Here is a 22,910-nt window from a genome sequence, read left to right as displayed (position 1 = left end):
CTTGTCTACCTTGGAGGAAATGAGAAGGGAGAGAGTAAGAATGAAAAGAGTCAGGCAGTCATGAATCTGGGCTTTGGCCCATAGGAGAAAAGGATGCGCTAAGTAAAGCATACTAAAACAAAACAAAACAAAACAAACAAACAAACAAACAAACAAACAAAAAAAACACAATGGCAGAAATGTGCCAGCCAGACAGTTTCAAAGAAATCTCAGCTAATTTAACCTAATGTTTATGGCAATAGCACTATACTGTAGATTATGTATGTATATAGACTTTAGTACCTATTACAGTCTCTAGTCATGAAGCCAGCGTCCATCTTGTGAGCCCAGATGGAAAAATGAAAGGGGTCTTATCAGCTCCAGGGGCCCCACAAGACCAGTCAAGGAACACGTGGGCCTAGGTTCAAGGGATAGAAATGCTTGTCATTCAAAGGAACCTGTAGGACAAGTAGTTTAATCAGTTCTACCCTAAACATATAATCCCAAGATATACTTAATGAAATCTCCAACATAAAGAATAAGAATAGTTTTTAGATTCTAATGGAATAAGCCTCCAGGGGATCAGGTGAAGGGGCACCAGGAGTTATTAAATAACATCTGCTAATAGAACCTCATGGGCCTCTCACTAATGGTGTCGACCTTCTCAAGAGACTTCTGTCAACATGACTTCATGGGCCTTCAGTCAGCAACATCCATCTTCTCAGGGAACACCTGCCCCAATTTTTACTCTTTTAACCCTCACTTGCAAGCCATTGGGGAGTTTGGGGACTCTTCGGCTTAGCTCCCCATTCTCCTCACCAATAAATTGTCTACCTTTCTTCACTGCAAAAACTTGGTGTCTGTTTTTATTGCTTGCTGCATGTTGGGTGGACAAACTCTGATTTTAGTATCTACTACTAGTATATATATTTTTATAAGGCAGATATTAAAAAATAAGTTTGATGTGTTAGGAATAATTAGTAATCTTACATCATTATACAATTCTTTTTCTGTATCATTGGTACTTTTCCTAAGCCACCAAAGAGAAAAAAATGAAATAAAAAGTAATAAAAAAATTTTAAAAAAATTAAAAAAAAAGAATTACTAGTTTAAAATTTAAAAAAAACAGACAAAAAATGTAATGTGTCTTTTGTTTTGTTGACTTGGTAATATTGACTCTTAGAACGAGAAATTTATAGTATAAATAGTATTTATAAATCAGCTCTGAAGAATAAATGTGATGAAAATCACATTTTCTTAAGTGTGGTCTTAAATGCGGGTCTTAAAAATAAATATTCTACAGGGAATTTTGAAAATTATTTTGAGAAAAAGGGTGATTCTTTTCAAAGATAGGAAGTATTTGAAGGAAAATCCCATGTTCAATATTTTGTTACTATTCTCAAGTGGTGCAAATTTCCAAGCTCAGGCATTCATATCATTACAAAAAACTGTGAGCATGGAGAATTCCATGAAACCCAGTGAGCATTGCACAGGTGTCTCATGAGTCCTTAATGACAGCCAGCTTCCCAAAGTGCAGGAAGAGAACAGACCAGAGCAGAATTATAATGAGATTCAGTGGTGCTGTGTAGTATAAGAAGAACAAACACACACACACACACACACACACACACACACACGCACGCACACAAAACAAAACAAAAAAAACTCACCAAGCAAAAATATCTTCAAGAAGATTTTCAGGGGTTTCATTTAATTATAATCTATGAGAGAATGCTGGCAGTATGAGTGCCCTTGGTCTACAAGTTTATTATGTTTTCTTTCTTCTGTCCCCTGCCTCCTTCTGTTTACCTAGTTCTGATGCATCAGGACCCCGACAGCAAGTGACACAGGGGACTGCACTGTAAAGTGAAGTCAGGCTAGAACACAATGAAGTGTTAAAGGTTTCTTTTTAAAATGCATCGGACATTCACACACCACTTTACAAATCAGTGATCAGTGCGTGCAGTACTCCAATCATGGAAGTGAGGAAATGCATTAATGGGTGTCAGAAAACAGATTAAGAGGGCATCACCCCAGAGCCAACAGTCCTGTGAAATGGCAAAATTCAACTGTGAAAGAGTTCTTGGAGATTCATGATGTCTGCTTCTAAGCAGTTTGCACTGCAAACTACTACATCAAATATTTGGCCTTCATTATTGATTCCTCAATTCATAATGTGCTATTGTTGTTATTTTATTGTTATTATTTTCATGACAGATCTAGAGGTAAGTAGAGGTAAAGAAAAATTTGCGTTTTGATTGTTTTTCATTTAAGTTCAAGGCATCATTAGTAAATAAGAAAGAAAGGCTTCATAAATAGAAAGTAATGTTATTTTGGAACAAATGGAATGGATTTAAGACAAGGATTGTTTCCTTTAAATGATGCATAGGTTTTCCATACAGAAGAAAGAGGATCTGGGAGTGGGGAGAGCAATTGGGAAAATTAAAGACCCCAAACATCAAGAGTTCCAAGGTCTGATTTCTGCCCATTCCTCCAGGTTCCTCTTCTCTCACAGAGGGCTGGCTTCATGGGCCTGTGATGCACAGGGCCTTGTGTTTGGTTTAATGCTCTACTGTTGCCATTCTGAAATTCTTAATTTTATCATTGACTTGCTTTTTGTAGGTAAATTCCAATGAGACAACAGAGCATGCCACAAGCAGAAGAAATACGTCCAACTATATAGACCCATTGTTCCTTGAGGCGCACTTCGCTGTACTCTAGAAGCACGAGATTCCACTGGACTCTCGATTGTGTGGGAGTTCAGAGTACAAGCTGAGGGTGCTCTCTGCAGCTAAGTAAGTGGAGGGTGCTGAAGCCCCCAGAAGCCGTCTTTCCCTTTTGAACCAGACCCTGCTTCTAGTGCAGAAAGAAGGCAATGGCATGCCAAGAAACCCAAAGGACCAAGAAGTCCTACTAGATCTTTCTTACTCTGACTGCCCTGGGTTAGCCCGTAAGGGATGGCGTCGATGAGAAGGGAAAGATAGGGCAGTCCATTGCTCCTTTTCCACAGAGTCCTTCCTTCTTATCTATCAGCAAGCTAAAGGGGAAGAGTGTGGGTACAATGTGTTTGTATCAAGAAGGGATTAAAAAAAAAAAAAACAGTCGAGTCCATTTTGTGCAGCATTTCCACTGTTTTGGTTAAGAATGAAATACATGTGGTTGTATGAGCTATGAAATACAAATCACGTCATTTTGGTGATTCTGCATACGAGGTAAATATTTTTGTATTTTCCTTTAAAAGTGACATTGCTGAACAAAGATAGATGGAAAAATTGGTGTTAATGATTTAAAATTTTAACTTGAAAGATTTTTTAAAATTTAGATTGATAGTAACAGGTTTAAAAAATCATAACAAAAGAAAGGATGTTATATTCTAAGACCTTTAATGGCACTTTTTTCCCCTACTTTTCGACAAAGGGGCCACACACTCATTTTGCAATGGGCCCTGCATGCTATGGCGCGGACTCAGCTTCTACTCCCCCTCTTCACTACGAAACAAAATCTTTCTGTTTTACAAACTCAATAGTTGTTTCTCACCTCCAGTTCTTCCACCCAATTCTTCCCGCTGCTTGGAATACCTTCCTTCCTGCCTTTCACCTGGCCTGGCTTCCTTCCCTAGCGAAATGTCCCATTGTTTTCTAGCAGGACTCCCTGCTTGTCTCCTAGCACTTACTATTTATAATTATTTCTTAAATTCTTTAATTTACTCTTCAAAAAAGAATTCATCTGCTCAATTACATTGTAAACTCCCCAGAGAAAGGGACTATGATCTGTTTACTCACTAATGTGTACTCAGGACGTACAGAGTAGGCAGCCAATCAATATTTGTTGAACGAATAATTAATTAACAGAATTTGAATTGAAGGAATTTTGTACCCAGATAATGAGGAATATAAAGTGTCATCCCAGAGAAATGTTATTTCACAGCATGAATGTCTTTCAGTAGGGATGCCAAATAAAGAACGGGACACCTGGTTAAACATAAATTTTTATTTGCTAAATCCTGTATCTAATCTTGTGTTTTTATTATCTAAATCTGACAACTATAAGAAACAATTATAAGAAGACTTGAGTCTTTAAATAAAGTGTGTCTATGATAATGGCACAGGGTAGCAGTTTGAACATTGTTTCAGTTATGAACCCACATCAGGATCTGGTAAGAGCTATATATGATTTCCCCCAGAGAAATGCAAGTAACCATATGCATTTCCCTTTCTAGGGGAAGGTTTACAGACTCTCTGAAGCCCATTCTTGATCCCTCCTGCTCTCCTAGTCCCACATCTATTTGATCTTCAAATCTACTCAGTATTCCAGGGCCATTTAGTTCAAGCCATCATTTCTCACTTGGGTTGTATGGTGGTTTCTTAGCTGGTCCTTACGCTGTCCTATCCTCTTTAATTTGTTTTCACATAACATCTAGACTAGAAGTTTTCTCCCTAAAGTACACTTTGTCATTCCTCTCCCTTAATTAGTATTATTGCAGTACCTATGAAAAGGTCTTTACAATGGCATTGTAAGTGTTGTCTCTTGCCTACTTGGTGATGATTCCACGATTTCCACTTCGGTAGTATTGGATTATTTGCAAATTACCAATTCTACCGTGTCATTTTAGAACTCTATTTGGCATACTCACTATTCCCTAAACCTAGAATGTGCTTTCACCTCATGGTGTAGGGAAGAAAAAAAATTTTCTTCTATTCTCTTAGGGTCCCTGGCTGTATCTGAAAATTAGACTAAGACAGATTCCCATGAAAAAAGCACCTATGTTTATTTAGTATCAATTTTATGTTTTAACGTGTGAAACTTCATAAGGAAATAAAAACCCAAAGAGCCAGTAAGGACTGAATATTTTTATGCTCGGGTTAATGAAGAGTGATAGTCATGTCACGATAGGATAGGTTTAAGAGTATGAAGAGAGTACAGTAAACTTGGGGAAATTTAGCAAAGCCTGTTTGTTAGGATTCTTCTCAGATTTTTTTCTAAGGAGATAAGGATGTTCTTTCCCTGCAGGCAGAGGGAGGGCATTTCTCACGTGAAGGGTTTATGACCTCAGTTTCAGGGGAGAAGGATGGGAGGAAGGAAGTGAACTTCCTGCTTCCATTTTCTCAAACTCCCTCAGCTTAAAATATTCAATATAATAAGATGCCATATTTTGGGGTGTTTGTCCTGAACCCCATCTGTCGGCCAACCAGCTGTTTCTCTGTGAATCTTTTCCTGAATCTCCTTTCCACCATTTCCCCCTGTAAGGCTGACTTGGTAGTCTATTTCCCCAACCTTCCTCATAAATGCAGCACGCTCAGAGACATTGCTTACTCATTAGTGATTTCTAGTAGTGCCGGGAATTCTTGGAGCAGTAACTCTGTCATTCACTTTGTTTGTATTCCTTGCACAGTAGCTAAGATATATAGGTATTCAATGAAGTTTTGACACATGAATAAATAAATGTTTCCATGTGTTTAATAATTATTGTCATAGCGCACCCCGCCACACACATACTTTTTTGTTGACAAATCAAAAAGCAAAAGGAAGATTAGAGTGGCATTTATGGTGGGCTGGGTAGCCCATTAAGGATTTATTTTAGTAAGACACACCATACTAAGAACAGTATGGGCAATTCTTAGTGCTTTGCTAACCTCTAAACTTACTGATATCTGCGAAGATCTGATAGTCATGACCCACATGATTTCTTCATGTGAAAATAAATAGATACAATTTCAGGGACCGAAGTGATAATTTTTGTAATGTGTGAAAGAAATCATTAGGCAAATACATATTTTTCTTTTTTCCATTTTTTTGTTTTGTTTTCTACAGGCTAAATTTCCCAAGACATGCTAATCTACTAAAAATGGTTCTATTAGGCTTATCACAAAAAATAAATATGTTTCAAACAAAGTAGAAGCATATGTGAAGCCAGTTACTTCTGTCCATATCAAGATTCATCAAGTATGAATGTAATGACATCCTGTCAATATTGCCAGCGTTGTTCAAAAAGACTGTTCATTAAGTGAAGCTATAAACTTTCTGTCATAAGGGATATGTGTTGTTTTCTAATTAAAAACTGTTTTCAACACGCAAGTAATTTGTGACTACTTTCTTTTTTTTTTTTTAAGATTTTATTTATTTATTTGACAGAGATCACAAGTAGGCAGAGAGGCAGGCAGAGAGAGAGGGGGAAGCAGGCTCTCCGCAGAGCAGAGAGCCCGATGCGGGGCTCGATCGCAGGACCCTGGGATCATGACCTGAGCGGAAGGCAGAGGCTTTAACCCGCTGAGCCACCCAGGCGCCCTGTGACTACTTTCTTATTATGAAATTCAAGCAATACATATGTACACAGGGTTAAATGTAAACCTCTCCCATTGGTGTGCTTCTCCCCACCTGTTGGCAGTGCCCTCCCAAGGGGTAACCACTGCTAGTATTGTGATGCCTGACCTGGAGTCCTTCTTCTGATTTGCCTATATATATATCCGTTTCTCTCTAAATATAGGTTTTGTTTTGTTTGTTTGTTTGTTTGTTTTTTAAACACAAAAGTATATCACATTTATCTCTAAAATTCTCAGTGAACTCTGTAGTGAACATTTGTGAGCTTACGTTTAGGGTATACACTCTGTTTTCCTGGTTAAAGCATAGTGTTGGAGAATTCACTCCTTTTTCCTCCCCACCCCCAACACTCGATATAGGATTGACCCGCTCATGTTTCCTGCTTGGAACGGCATTGGTTTGGTTATTTGGCCTATCCCTCCTCCAGGTCTAAGCGACTGGCTTCTGGATGGGCTCCAAACCCATCTGAGCCAATAAGAAAGGAGACGCATAATGGAGAATGAGAGACGCTTTGCTTCGCAAAGTCAGAGGGTGAGAACTTTCTCCAGACTAGCCCTGAGTTTTATTTCTTTAAAAATAAGCAGTGAGACAGAAATTTCAGGGCATCATTGTTGAGATCAGTGATGGTGTTTCATGGCTGCCCAATATTGCCTGTTCGAAATAATATCATACAACGCTAAGATACACTAGGTTGAGTGTGCTGTACGTTAGGGTTTCTATTTTTCAGTGTTTTCAAGCAGGGTTGGTCCACAATACACATACATACTTCTTGGCAGGCAGGCTGGGCTTCTACTTTGAAGAAGAAGGAACATTCAGCCTCTCTCATGATGAGTTTAAGGTAAAAATGATTGGCAGGGATGACATCTAATCAAAACTTTACTACCTAATTTGAGATGGTTCTCATTGGCCTTTGTGACCAATATTAAACAACAAAAGGAGACTATTTTTAGATGAATATTTCCCATAGGCATTATGTATTTGAATTATTAGAAGCTTATGAATTAAGTTGTTTTTTTTTTTTTTTTTTTCCAGAAAACTATCCAGAAATCTTGGGGCAACTTTCTTGAAAGTTACATTTTTCTCTTGCCTTTTAATCCAGAGAGAAGAAAAACATGATTAAACATATGAAGAGTATAAAGAGAACTTCAGGCTCATATGAAATATGACCAAGTGTTTCTTAGAAAAAAAATAAGACAGCAGCTTCCTTCATGAGAGCTTCCATTTCCATTAGAAATGATTAAGGTGAAGGGAGATGCAGTCTTGTTGCTCTTGGAGTCACATAAAACAACCCCTCCCTAACCCTCACTTGGTTATAAAAATTCTTTTTAATTTAAGCAGTTTCAAATGAGTTTTCGCCAGTTGCGCAGAGTCCTGACTAACGGAGAGCTTGTGATACAGATAGGAGATGATTTCTCATCCTCAAGGAGTTTATAATAATAAAGACAGATGCTGACATGGAGGACCATAATTCAGGGTTAGAGATGTGCGTGTGGAATGGATGACTAAAAGATTCACAAAGTCTTCACAGCGATGCTAATGCCCGAGCCTGAATCTAAATCCTAAAAAGACTTCAGCGTTAGACGAGTAAGGGTTGAGAAGAAATTTCAAACAGCAAGCAATATGGGAAATCGCATGGGAGTGAGAGAGCATACAGTACGTGTAGGGACATTCAGAGTTGTTCATTCAAAATACATCTTTTGAGGGTCTATATCAGAGGGGATGCCGTGATTAAAACAGAAAAAATAATTTCTTGCACTGAAGGATTGTACATTTTAGTGGTTGGAAACAAAATAATTTAGTAAGTAAACATATACTATATATGGTATATTTTACAAGGTGTATTTATACAAGTGCTATGAAGAAAATAAAGCAGATTAAAGGAGATTGTGGAGTGAAGAAATGTTATTTTATATAGGTAGGTCAGAGAAAACTTCTCTGATAAAGTAGTATGACAGGAGCTGCTAGTTGTCTCCCAATGTGCACATTTTCTTTTTCTTTTGGTTGTGAGACACTTGAATGTTAGCTGGGCACAGAATCACACTGCTAAGATTGCATACTGCAGCGTTTCTTGCAGCTGGTGAGTAAGCACTGGTCAGTGGGCTATCACAAGAAGTGATGTGTGCAGCTGAGCTTTGCCTCCCCTCGCGTGTTCTTCTCTTTCAACGTCTGAGAGGTGAACATGGTGGCAGATGAAGTGGCTGTCCTAGGCTTCAGGATGGAAGCTGCACTTTGAGGACGGCTACATAACATGATTAAAGATGCCTGAGTGTCTAATACTGTAGAGCAATAATAACAGTCTAGGACTACTAACATTAGATTCATACTACATGAAAGAGAAATAGACTTCTTCCGTCTTTTTAAAATCATTGCTAGGTTTTGCTTTGTGACAGTAGCCAAATCCATATTCAAATGAATGAGGTAACATTTGAGCCGTGCCTGAAATAGTGAGGACAAAAAGCATTCTTGTGAAGGGATAGCAAATTCTTGTGAAGGTCCTGCAGTAGATCAGACCTGGAATGTTCCAATTACCACGAGGAGGCCAGGATGAAAGTAATAGGGTAAGCAAGAAGGAGAGTGTTATTCTCTGAAGTCAGGAAGGGAACTGATCACTTAGGGCCTTCTTAGTCTATTGTAAGGACTTTAAATTGTACTCTGAGTGACAACGGATTTTACTCTGCTTTTGAGCAATGAGTAACATGATCTAATTTATGATTTGCAAGGTAATTCTGGTAGTAGAGTGGACAATGTCTGTGAGGTCAAGAAAGCAACACTGGGTAAGCTAGAGGGGGTGTTTGTGTGTTGGGGGCTTTGTTGTGGATGGCCATTATCAGGAATTATTTTTGATGGAAGTTAATAGAGGAATAGTTGTTCTTATTAAATTTTATTTTTATGCTAAGGGAAAAACAATCTGATAGTGAGGAGAGTCAAATGATTGGGAAAAAGAAGAGACCAGTACAGGAGTGAGGTTCTTGAGTAGGGAAGTCGGGTTGGCAGCAAGTATATATGTGGTGGAGTTGGACTATGACATGATGATTTTGTTACTATGACATAATTATAACAGAAAGAAAGACAAAATATATGGGTGCAGATGTAGGTATGATTTGTTGACTACCATGCTGATGGGAGCAGAGTTCCCTGTGCAACCAGGAATGGAACAAATCAAAAAAGACATGGATTTAAAATGCACCAAAAATGAACAAAAAGTAGACAAGAAATATTCCTAGGATTCCACAGCAATTTTGGGGGAGGCCGCCAGATTCCTTATCTTACATCTGTGTTGTTTTAAACACACACACACCTTTCTCTCTTATCATGACAAATGAACATTTGATCTAAAACGTGAGATAATCTGATACCAGTGTTGATTTACTGTGATACCTTGTGGAAAACTGAATCTTTTTTCTGAGTATTTGCAAAATAGAGATAATTGTATACTTACATATAACTTGTAAACACTGATCTGTTATCTAGATCCCTTGTAGATATTTCCATTTGACTTCCCCACCATATTTAAATGAGTGGGCACTGGCTTGGACCAAGTTACCCAACTCTTCCCCCTTCCAGTTGCTAACCATTTGTTAACCAATTGTTAACCAGACTTCTCCCCATTCTCCCACCATCTCAGATTTAACTAACAAATGCTAAAAATTCTACCCCCTACCCAATGTCAACTTACCTTAATTTCTGTTTCCAGTATCTGAAGTCTAGTTCTTTGTGAATAAAATAGCATGAATTCCCAACATTTTCTTTGGATCTGTTTTAACTGAATTCTTATTTCCTAAATTGTGTTTGTTGTTGTCATTGTTGTGTTCTAGCTTTTTCGTCTTCCACAGGTTTTGCTTTTATTTTCTTAGACTTAAAGAGGAATTCCTCAACAATTTCAGCATCTGTTTCCATTTTTCTGTGTGTGTGTATATTTTCTAACCTTTTTCATAAAACATTTATTACTGAATATTTACTAATATAAAATATTTGGCAAATAGCAAATATCTTAGATTTTAACAGAGTTGTAGAGTATTGACCTTCAACTTTGGAAAAGTGTTTCTGCGTCTGGATTTCCTGCTCATCCCTGCATTTGAATAATGAGTCCAGTAACCTTACGAGTAATCGAATCTTTTGCGCAATTAGAACTTCCCCCTCTATTATAATTTATTGTATAGTTGAATTGAACAACATGTAATGAGTCATTTCACTGAGGCTTTTAAGGAACTTATTTCTGAAGGTCTGTCTAAGAGGCTAAAATATGTCTGAATTAAAAAGAATGACAGGCTGCAATCAGGACTATAAAATAAAGGTGCTCAGTAAGCAGCCCTATTACAATCAGAAAGTGAAGGAAACGGATCTCTGTCTTGTGTGCAGAGGCAGAGGAAATGATGAATACCTTAGGTAACTCATTCTGTGCAAAATCAATCTTTCACTGTCAATTTTAAATGAACTAATTTGTTCACAAATCTGCTCAGTCAGTTTGGAAGCATACTCTGTTCCTTCATATTAGCAAATCCTTTAATCTTGACTAGTCCACTGAGTAAGAAATCTAGAAATGTGTTAATATGATTGGACGTATGTAGTAGGATAAGAATTGATTCTTTTAATTAGTGTCTGCTCAAGTTAGAGTCCCTTTCTCGGCTGAACTATTGACCTACTAATATATCAAGAGATTATGTTATGACTAACATATATCCAAAGTTCAATTTAACTCTTTATCAGACAATATTGCAGCAAACTTTCTGGAGACTAAATTCTTTTTTTATTTTTTCAAGGAGTATTTTGCTGTAAGTATTATAATTTTGAAAATGTAAAGGAAGAAATATTTGAACTTAGTTCTTTGCATAGCAATGTATCTATAGATCATGCATTGATACAGCTCTATTTGGAGAAACCAAGTTCTTCCTAAATTTAATTATCTTCTATTAAAATGAAAAGATGCCCAGTACCACTTTTTGCATGAGCCTCACTTCAAATAATTGGAATTGGATGCACATTTCCTCCATGGTGTTGTAGAATAGTATGAGAAAGAAATCCAAGCAGTATTGTATGAATATAAGATTTTGTTAAGAGATACGGAAATAAGATATTATTTAAGTACTTGGCTGTCTTTTTGTTATTTTACATATATTGGTAGGTACTGAAAGGCACATACATTTTGATTTAGAAAACAAACAATACGGAACTTTGTGTAAATGGATGGCTGTGAAACTTAGAGATACCTTTCAAACTTATTTAGGTTTTATTTAAATACAGTAAGAAATGCATTCTTAAATGAAATATACCTGTCCATGTTAAATAAAAAACTATTAATGGGAATTTTGAAAACTATTATATACATTTATATACACATTCTATGGTATAGTTTTTAGATTATCTTTTGAAAGTATTATCAGTTTGGCTATTTTACCAATTTTTCAAAAATTGTTCCATCACTTAAAATAGAGTACAAAGTATTAGCAACAAATTTGAGACAGGCTATGTTCCTATATTTCACACACACTGTGGTGAGAAATTTGGAAGGACTGAGTGCATTTACTTCATTCAGGAAATATTCATCTTACACCTTCCCTGGGTAATGTTCTGTACTGGCATTTTGTGGGAACTGGAAAGCTATCAGATGTAATTTCTAACTTCAAGGAAATTTTAATTTGAACTTCAGTTTCCGAGGCCATGCATTATTTTAACACGTAAGGTTTACACTTGGTGCACGACGGATATCCTTATCCTCTCCGTCAAAACTACTCCACCACTCCTCTTTCCCGTCTCACTGTGGCAACTCCATTCTTCCCGTTGAACAAACCGAAAACCTTTGAGATCATCTTTAATTCCTCTCATTCCTTCTCACTCCACACTTAATTTGGTAGGAAATACTGTTGCCTCTATCTTAAACTTTACCCAGAATCAAAGTGTTTCACCTCCTCCAGAGCTTCCACTCTGGTGCAAGTTACCACCATCTCTCTCTCCGGTATTGTATAACCTCTAAACTTCTGTCTCCGCTCCTCCCCTTTCCCACATTCTAGTAACACATGTCAGGGTGATTCTGTTAAAACTTAACTCAAATCCTATCACTTCTCTGTGCAAAACCTTTAATGTCTCTCTACTTAACTCATCACAAATAGCTAAGTACTTACAATGGCTTACAAGGTCCTTATAGAACTGCCCTCTCTTATTTCTCTGACTCATCTCTTCTTTTCCCTCTCCTTCTGCTACAGTCACATTGGCCTTCTAGCTATTCCTCAAGCACGCCACTCATACTGCTGCCTTAAAGCTGGGGCACCAGCTGTTTCCTCTGTCTGTGAGCCTCCTCACCCAGACAGCCACATGGTTAACACTTGCCACTTCCTTCCAGGCTGCTCAAATGCCTCAGTCTCCATGAGGCCATGACAACCATATTGAAAATCACAAGCTTTACACCTGCAATCCAAATCCCCTTTGCCCCACTTCATTATTTTTTTTCTTAGGACTTTTCCATTTCTGACATTCTACATAATTGATTTATTTATTATGGCTATTATTTATTGTCTCCCTAGAATATCTGTTTTGTGTGCTGATGGTATTCTGAACATTTAAATTAATGCCTGGTATGTGGTAATATTCAGTAAATATTTGTTAAATAAAAGAAGAGTTAACATTTATACAAGATTGTGGCTTGAGTATAAAATCTTTTCTGTTTTTAAGAGGTGGCCACTTGTGGTATGTTACTATGTTGCATTATTAACTGCATTCTCTCTATTTTAACTTATTGGTTACTATTTTTAATATTTAGATAATTTATAGGCTTAAAATGCTATGAATTAGTTGATTGACTTTAAATTCTATTTCTCTTTTGGTGTAATTAATTCATTCAATATGTTGAGAGAGATCACCTGGAAGAATGTGATTGCCTGGTTATTGATAATGCCTTGAAACTTACCATTATATTTTATCAAGAAAACCTAGCATCTAATAGAAGATGTAAATGAACCTGTTTGGGTTTTTTTGTTTGTTTGTTTGTTTTTTTAAGATCACAGCTTCTAATTATGTGAAATGACTTACCTATTTTGAAAATCTCAAATTAAATTTGGCAACACATGCTGTTGGTGGGGAATCTTTAGAAACAGGCACTCTTGTGCATTGCTAACAGGAATGCAAAAGGATACATCCCATGTGGCGGGAACTTTGGTAATATCTGGCAAAATTACATATACTCAGAATCTTGAATCCAGTTCTTTAAGAGCAGACTCTGAAGAGATGATTCACGTACAAATGGGTAATTAGGGAAGTGCTCCTAGGAAACTGCTAAGGGAGTGATGGCAAGGAAGATGAAGATGTCTCGCAAGATTTCACTTTCACACAAAGTTTTCAGAAAAAATTTGTCTGATTTCACACTTTGACACCAATTCATCCTTTGCAAAAAGCCCCCCTCAAAGGAGGTAAATTCAGTGATGCCTACTCCAGTATCCTGAGGGCTGCCCTCTAGTTGCAACTAAGGGCCATAAGAAGCAAAGACTCTGGGCACCTGGGTGACTCAGTTGGGTAAGTGTCTGACTCTTGATTTCAGCTCAGGTCATGATGTCAGGGTCTTGAGACCAAGTCTCACATTGGGCTCCACATCTGGGCATGGAGCCTGCTTAGGATTCCCTCTCCCTCTCCTTCTGCCCCTCCCACAGCTTGTATTCTCACCCTTTCTAAAATAAATAAATAAAACTTTTTTAAAAAGAGGCAAAGACTCTCTCAAAGAGGCTGGGGAAGGAGAACATAGAAGTGGGAAGAAGGGAGATCGAAAGGGAGCATAGACTACATCTGCCATATTCAGTAATCTCATTTCTAAGAATATATTCCACAGGGGCACCTGGGTGGCTCAGTGGGTTAAGCCGCTGCCTTCGGCTCAGGTCATGATCTCAGGGTCCTCGGATCTAGTCCCGCATCGGGCTCTCTGCTCAGCAAGGAGCCTGCTTCCCTCTCTCTCTCTCTGCCTGCCTCTCCATCTACTTGTGATTTCTCTCTGTCAAATAAATACATAAAATCTTAAAAAAAAAAAAAAGAATATATTCCACATATATTGGAGGTACTGGCAAAAATACAGAGTGAGGACCCGACAAGTTGCTGGCAGTGGTCCTTTCATACCAAAGAATAGAATTAACTTAGCTATCAATCTGTAAACTATTTGGTCTTGAATGTACTTGGTACATTCACATATTGGAGAAGCTTTATTACAAAATGAATGAGCGTGATATCTTTCTCCTGATAGTTTTATGAAAAAAGCAAGTATGCTGATTTTTACCTAAGAAAGTGATGGAAATACAGTTATTAATATGTGTTACTTGCTTGTATTTTCAAAAACATATAAAGGAAAAAACCATCAAAATTAATAAAATTGGTTACTTTCAGGGGGAGTAAAGGAACAAAATGAATGAGACAGGAATGGAAGCAAGGTTTTGTGGTGTAGCTTGTTACTGAGCTGAATAACTATTTAACATGATTGAAAACAATCATAAAACAATACAGGTAAAAACAATCAACATAACTGACTTGTATCTAGACACAAATTTAAATTGGAAAATTCCATAAAAATTGAAAAACAACTGAAGCAAGTGAGCCTAACTTTATATTAGTTGGGTGAATAACTACGCAGAGAAAAATGAATTACTTTAATTTTGAAATATAATATTTGATTGGATATCCTTAGTGTAGTATATTCAAAAGATAAAAAAATCTTAAACTTTATTCACAATTCTTAATTTTAATGGTAAATTAATATAATTTTGAAGTTATAGGTATAACTTATATATAAGTAAAATAAACAATTATATTAATATCTTTGGAAACCACAAATTTTTGAGTTAGAGAAAAAAATAAAATATAAAGGCTAAGCAAATCTATATAATCTTAAAATAAAAATATCAATATTGATTCAAATTCACTGTGTGTTTGTGTGTGTGTGTGTGTGTTTATCATTTATTTCCAGGCTTCGTCCACTGGAAAACAAGTCATGAGAATTCTGTAGCAATGTGCACCCCACCTTAGGGAAATAAATGATTCTCCACCTAAATGTAAGAGCTAAAATTATAAAACTCTTAGAAGAAAATACAGGAGTGAATCTTCATGATCTTGGGATAGGTAATAATTTCTTAGATTCAATACCAAAAAACCACAAGCAATAAGAAGATCAAAACTGCAAAATTTTGAACTGCATCAAAATTAAAAATTTTTGTGCTACAAATGACATCATCAAGAAAGTGAAAAGACATCCTATAGACTGGGAGAAAATATTTGAAAATCATACTTCTGATAAAGAACTTGTATCCAGAATATATAAAGAACTCTTAAAATTCTATAATAAAAAGACAACCCAATTATAAAAGTGGGCCAAAGATTTGAATAGACATTTCTTCAATGAAGATATATGAATGATAATAAACACACACACACACATGACTCAACATCATTCATTATTTAGGAAAGGCAAATCAAAACCAGAGACATCACTCACTCACAAAGAAAGTGGCTCTACTAAAAAAGGCAGAAGGGCACCTGGGTGGCTCATTTGGTTAAGTGCCTGCTGTTGGCTCAGTCATGATCCCAGGGTCCTGGGATTGAGCCCCACATTGGGCTTCCTCCTCAGTGTTGAGCCTGCTTCTCCCTCTCCCTCTTCCTCTCCCTCTGCTGCTCTCCCTGCTTGTGCTCTTTCAAGGACATAAATAAAATCTTTTAAAAATAATTAAATAAAAAAATAAATAAAAATGGCAGAAATTGCCAGTATTGGCCAGGATATGTAGGAAATGGAAACCTAATTCATTGTCAGTGGGAATGTAAAATGGGCAGCCATTTTGGAAAACCACTTGGCAGTTCTTCAAAATGTTGAATATAGAGTTATATGACACAGGAATTCCACAACTAGTTTTGTACACTAGATAAATATAAGTTTACATAATAACTAGTATATGGACATTCATAGCAGCATTATTCATAATAGCCAAAAAGCATTTGAATGACTATCTACACGTGAATGGCTAAATAAAATGTGACATACCCACACAATGGAATATTATTCAGCAATATTAAAGAATGAAGTATACTTTAAAAAAGTATCTATGAGCTCATAATGGTAACTAACACACATAGACGGACACACACAACCAGCTACCACTGGTGGTTGTTTACTCACCATCTTACCTTTCTGAAAATTTCTGATAAAATAAAATGACCAAAAATGTCTTTTTTCAAATTGTCCATTGAGCCTAAATCATGATATCTATTTATAATGCTGTTTCAATGAGATGGAGCTTAACGATATTTTATACTAATCCTAAAATATTAAAATCTGTAGGTTATAAATTTGACAATTACACTGTTAATATTGAAAATAGCATTTACATTTTTTCCTTTGTAAGTTTATTTTGTCCTCTGAACTTTCTGCTTTGATTTCTTTGCTTTGTACTCCATGGGTTCAAACACTCTAAGGAAATACTACTCCTACTGAAAAAAAACTTTGAGTGCTAAATGGGAACACATTTTTCACACATACATGGATAGGACTTGTGGAAGAGTTTCTTCTCTTTGTAAATAGAATTTATTTCATTTTATTATTTTTTATTTTATTTTTTTGCTTAAGATCATAATTCTATTTTTTTGTTTTTAATTTAAATTCAATTAGCCAACTTACAGTACATCATTAGTTTTTGATGTAATGTTCAATGATCCATTAGTTGCATATAACACCCAGTGCTCTTCACATCACCTGCCCTCCTTAATGCCCATCACCCAGTTACCCCATCCTCCCACCAAACCCTCAGTTTGTTTCCTGTAGTTAAGAGTCTCTCATCATTTTTCTCCCTCTCTGATGACTCCCCATTCAGTTTTCCCTCCTTTCCCCAATGGTCCTCTGCCCTGTTTCTTATATTCCATATATGAGTGAACCCATATGACAGTGGTCTTTTCTCTGATTGACTTATTTCAATAGCATTAATTTTAAACCTGAAGTTTTTAGCAAGATGTTCTCTATGGGTTCTGAAAATCAATCAGCACCAGCTGATTATCATGTCATTAACAGATTATCATGTCATTAACAGATTATCATGTCATTAACAAAGATATACATTAGATGAAAATGAAGATTCCAATTTATACTAAAATTAGGGAAAAAGCTGATAAAATAATCATCTTGCGACTGCTTGACATTGAATAATAGAAATGAACAGAAATTAGAAGTTCTCACCCTTATGTTTTGCTCACAGATATACAGCTATAATAATACATTCTCTTTTTGCAAGATACATATAAGTACATAATTATATAGATATGTATATGTACATATATAGATATTTTTAAATATGAGACTGTATGTAAGGCTCCCATTTGACTTACAGAACCAATCATAAAATCTACATCCCAAGGCTGTGAAAAATCCATTTCCATTTTGTTTTTACAGAGAAACAGCACAAGGGAAAGATCAGCAAGTAGTGGAAGTGGTCAGTGCGTCTGCCATCCCCAGGTGCTGTCCTGGTGAGATTGGTCAGTCCTCTCTGCCTTGTGCACTGATGCTGAAGACTCCCCCCTGACCAGAGCCTAGTCATTTGCCAGGCTCTCCCCATCATGGGGAGTTACACAGCAACTGATCCGCATGCTCACCCTGCTGTCAAAGCATTCCAATTTTTAATCGCTACATGACTTGTCAGATTCAATATGAACCACATGGTTACAATTAAAACCTCTCTAATAATGAGAATGCCAAAAAATGAGGGAGCAGACTTTAAGCATGTTTCCTGTCATTGTTCACATTCTGAAACTAAGTTTAAGAAAGTTCCTCAGCTAAAATTTGTTTGCACTTTGAGAAACTAAATTGTTATGTCCTTAATTCTTACAACAAACCTCTATATCATCAAAAGGATGTGCCTGCACTTAACAGAGTATTTCTAAGGTTCTGGCTGATTCTCCTCAAGTACATTTCCACTATGGAAAAGAGTCCATCTCCCATGATGAGGAAAGGAAGCAGCCAAATTCCGGTTCCAGATCTGTACACCACACCTGTCACTTCCTTACCTACTGGGAGACATTTTCTTTTTGGCTATATTGAGCTGGAAATGCTAAAGCATATTTTAAGAACTCTTCTTAACTTCAAAAGAATAAACTTTATTTTCCTGAGCTTGAATCACAGCCTCAGTTATTTCTTCCCTAGAGTTCGAAATTTTGAATTTCCACAGGATTGAGAATCAAAATGAAAATGGAAAGTATATTTTATTAGACATTGTAATTAATTTACTAGTAGCTGTATGTAAGTACTGATCCTATGTTTTAGAACATGTTTAAAAGGGATGTGTCAAGTACTGTTATTAACTGGATTCTGACAAGGTTTTTCTGTGTAGATGGAAGTCACATCAGCTAAGAGACACGTCAGGCTCTTGTAATAAAGATACAATGGTGTATATGAGAGCTGCAGACAGCCAATTCTAATTCTACAGTATGTCCCCAGTGCTTAGGGAGATTGGGTAAAGGAGAAAATAGAATTAGATCTCCTATGTGGAATAAATACCTTAGAAATTAGACATTACTATAATAATTCATCAAAAAATAGCTTATATCCTGATATCTATATATACCTTAGAAATTACTACATATACCTTAGAAATTAAACATTACTATATTAATTTGTAAAAAAAAAATAGCTTGTATCTTGATGTCTCAGGATTTTTTCCCAGAACATTTATGTAAGTGTTTAGTTAACACTTAAATGTTGGATTTTTTCCCCCAGAACATTTATTTAAGTGTTTAGTTAACACTTAAATGTTTAGTTCCACACGAGTGAAACTATTTTATAATTGTATTTCTCTAGTTAACTTACATATTTATTTTCTGAATGCCATCAAACAGCAAAAAAAAAAACTATGAAGTTAATCTAGAAGAACTGTTTTCTTCTTTTATATATATATATTTTATTTTATTGCAGTAAGAACACAACATGAGATCTACCCTTCTAACAATTTTTTAAAGTTTTTATTTGAATTTCAGTGGGTTAACATACAGTGTAATATTAGTTTCAGGTGTACCATACAGTGATTTAAATGCTGCTATACAACACCAGTGCTCATCAAAACAAGTGCCCTCCTTAATCCCCATCACCTGTTTACCCATCCCCTGACTCCCGCCTCCCTTCTGGTAATCATCAGTTTGTTCTCTACAGTTAAGAGTTTGTTTTCTTGCTCTGCCTCTCTCTATCCTTTTTTGTCCCTTTGCTCATTTGTTTTATTTCTTAAATTCCACACATAAGTGAAATCATATGGTATTTGTTTTTCTCTGACTTACTTCACTTAGCATAATACCCTCTAGCTCCATCCATGTTGTTGCAAATGACAGGATTTCATCCTTTTTATGGCTGCTTAATATTACATTGTATATACATACCAACTCTTCTTTACCCATCCATCAGTTGTTGAATCCTTGGGATGTTTCCGTAATTTGGCTATTGTAGATAATGCTGCTACAAGCATTGGGCAGCATGTATCTCTTTGAATTAATATTTTTGTATTGTTTGGGTAAATACTTGGTGGTGCAATTGCTGGATTCTAAGTAGTTCTATTTTTAGCTTTTTGAGGAACCTCCATACTCTTCCAGAGTAGCTGTACCAGTTTGGATTTATACCAACACTGCAAGAGAGTTCCTCCTTCTTCACATCCTTGTTATGATCTGTTGTTTCTTTTCTTTTCTTTTTTTGTAACTTTTTAAATTTAAATGCAATAGTTAATATATACTGCATCATTAGTTTCAGATGTAGAGTTCAGTAATTCATCATTTGTATATAACACCCAGTGCTCATTACATCATGTGGCATCTTTAATGCCCATCATTCAGTTAACCCCTCCTCTGGATCTCCCCTCCAAGGACCTTCAGTTTGTTTCCTATAGTTAAGAGTGTCTTATGGTTTGTCTCCCTTTCTGGATTTATATTGTTTTATTTTTCCCTCCCTTCCCTTATGATCCTGTCTTTTTCCCCTTAAATTTCACACATGAGTGAAACCACTTGATAATTATATTTCTCTAGTTGACTTATTTTGCTCAGTCAAATATCCTCCAGTTCCATCCATGTCGATGTAAATAGTAAGATCTCAACTTTTTTGATGGCTGAGTAATATTCCATTGTATATATACCACATCTTCTTTATTCATTCACCTGTCAATGGACATCTGGGCTTTCCATAGTTTGGCTATTGTGAAAATTGCTGCAATAAACATTGGAGTGCACATGACCCTTTGGGTCACACCATTCATATCCTTTGGGTAAATATCTAGTAGTGCAATTGGTAGGTTGCAGGGTAGCTCTATTTCTAACTTCTTGAGGAACCTCTATATTGTTTTCCAGAGTGACTCTTCTAGCTTTCATTCTCACCATGGGTGTAAGAGGGTTCCCCTTTCTCTGCATCCTTGCCAACATTTGTTGTTTCCTGACTTGTTAATTTTAACTGATCTGACAGGTGTGAGGTGGTATCTCACTGTGGTTTTGATTTATATGTCCCTGATGCCAAGTGATGGTGAACATTTTTTATGTCTTTTGACCATTTGTATGTCTTTTTTGGAGAAATGTCTGTTCATGTCTTCTGCCCATTTCTTGACTGGGTTTTTTGGTTTTTTGGGTGTTAAGTTTTTGACAAGCTCTTTATAGATCTTGGAGCTCTTTATCTGATCCAACATATCCAAATAACTTCTCCTATACTGTAAGTTGTCTTTCAGTTTTGTCGACTGTTTTCTTGGCTGTGCAAAAGCCTTTTATCTTGATGAAGTCCCAATAGTTCATTTTTGCCTTGTTTCCCTTGCCTTCAGAGATGTGTCTAGCAAGAAGATGGTGCAGCTGAGGTCAAAGAGGTTGCTGCCTGTGTTCTCTAGGATTTTGATGGATTCCTCTTTCACATTTAGGTCTTTCATCCATTTTGAGTTTATCTTCGTGTATGATGTAAGAAAATGGTTCAGTTTCATTTTTCTGCATGTGGTTGTCCAATTTCCCAAAAGCATTTGCTGAAGAGACTGTCTTTTTTCCTTTGAATATTCTTTCCTGCTTGTCAAAAATTAGTTGACCATAGAATTGGTCCATTTCAGGGTTCTCTATTCTGTTTCATTGATCTATGCGTCTGTTTTTGTGCCAGTACCATACTGTCTTGATGATTACAGCTTTGTAATAGAGCTTGAAGTCTGGAACTGTGATCCCACAAGCTTTGTTTTTTGTTTTGTTTTGTTTTTAAGATTTTATTTACTTATTTGATGGGGAGATCACAAGTAGGCAGAGAGGCAGGCAGAGAGAGAAGGAAGCAGGCTCCCTGCTGAGCAGAGAGCCCCGATGCAGGACCCTGAGACCATGACCTGAGCTGAAGGCAGAGGCTTAACCTATTGAGCTACCCATGTGCCCCAGCTTTGGTTTTCTTTTTCAACATTCCTCTAGTTATTCAGGGTCTTTTTCTGGCTCCATACAAACTTTAGGGTTATTTGTTCCTGCTCTGTGAAAAATGTTAATGGTTATTTGATAGGGGTTGCATGGAATGTGTTCCCCAGACAGCACATTTTAACAATATTTGTCCTTCCAACCCATAAGCATGGTATGTTTTTCCATTTTCTTTGTGTCTTCCTCAATTTCTTTCATAAGTGTTCTATATTTTGCAGAGTACAGATCCTTTACTTCTTCAGTTAGGTTTATTCCTAGATATCTTGTGTTGTTGATTTTAGCCATTCTGACATTTTGAGGTGATATCCTATTGTAGTTTTGATTTGTATTTTTCTGATGCCAACTGACATTATCTTCTCATATGTCTGTTGGCCATCTTAGGAAAAATGTCTGTTCATATCTTCTGCCCATTTTTTAATTGGATTATTCATTTCTTGGGTGTTGAGTTTTGTAAGTTCTTTGCATATTTTGGATACTCTTTTTTTAAAAGATTTTATTTATTTATTTGACAGAGACACAGTGAGAGTGGGAGAAGAAGCAGGCTTCCTGCTGAGTGGGGAGCCTGATGCAGGGCTCAATCCCAGGATGCTGGGATCATCAACAGAGCTGAAGGCAGATACTTAACTACTGAGCCACCCAGCCTTCACTGTGTAGAAGCTTTTTATTTTGATGAAGTCCCAGTAGTTTGTTTTTGCTTTTGTTTCCCTTGCCTTGGAGATTGTTAAAGACTAGCTGACCATATAGTTGTGGGTTTATTTCTGGGTTTTCTATTCTGTTCCACTGGTCTATGTGTCTATTTTTGTGCTGATACTATACTGTTTTGATCACTACAGCTTTGTAATATAACTTGAAGTCCAGAATTGTGATGCTTCTAGCTTGGTTTTTCTTTTTCAAGGTTGCTTTGACTTTTCAGGGTCTTTTGTGGTTCCATACAGATTTTAGGGTTGTTTGTTCTTGTTCTGTGAAAAATGCTGGTTGTATTTTGATAGGGATTGCATTAAATGTATAGATTACTTTGGGTTTATAGACATTTTAACAGTATTTGTTTTTCTCATACCTGAGCATGGAATGTCTTTCCATTTCTTTGTGTCATCTTCAATTTCCTTCATCAGTATTTTATAGTTTTCAGATTTCAAAGTGAAAGTCTTTCACTTTCTTTAAAGTTTGCAGAGTACAGGTCTTTCACTTCTTTGGTTAGATTTAGTTCTAGGTGTCATCAT

General features: G+C 36.4%; 1 long non-coding RNA gene across 3 annotated transcripts in view; it reads left to right on the top strand.

Moving 5' to 3' along the window:
• LOC132012149 (uncharacterized) overlaps positions 1 to 6,055 on the top strand; it is a 248,871-nt gene extending 242,816 nt beyond the window's left edge. For 2 of the 3 annotated variants that reach the window (XR_009402538.1, XR_009402540.1), the window contains exon 4: positions 2,602 to 6,055. This is a non-coding gene — a long non-coding RNA (uncharacterized LOC132012149). The remainder of the gene's footprint in view (positions 1 to 2,601) is intronic. The other variant, XR_009402539.1, reaches the window with a different exon arrangement.
• Positions 6,056 to 22,910: the final 16,855 nt, after the last annotated feature.

The sequence above is a fragment of the Mustela nigripes genome, chromosome 2, assembly GCF_022355385.1.
Source record: "Mustela nigripes isolate SB6536 chromosome 2, MUSNIG.SB6536, whole genome shotgun sequence".
In the NCBI taxonomy this organism is placed as follows: Eukaryota; Metazoa; Chordata; class Mammalia; order Carnivora; family Mustelidae; genus Mustela; species Mustela nigripes.
This window is presented reverse-complemented; position numbering and strand designations above follow the sequence as displayed.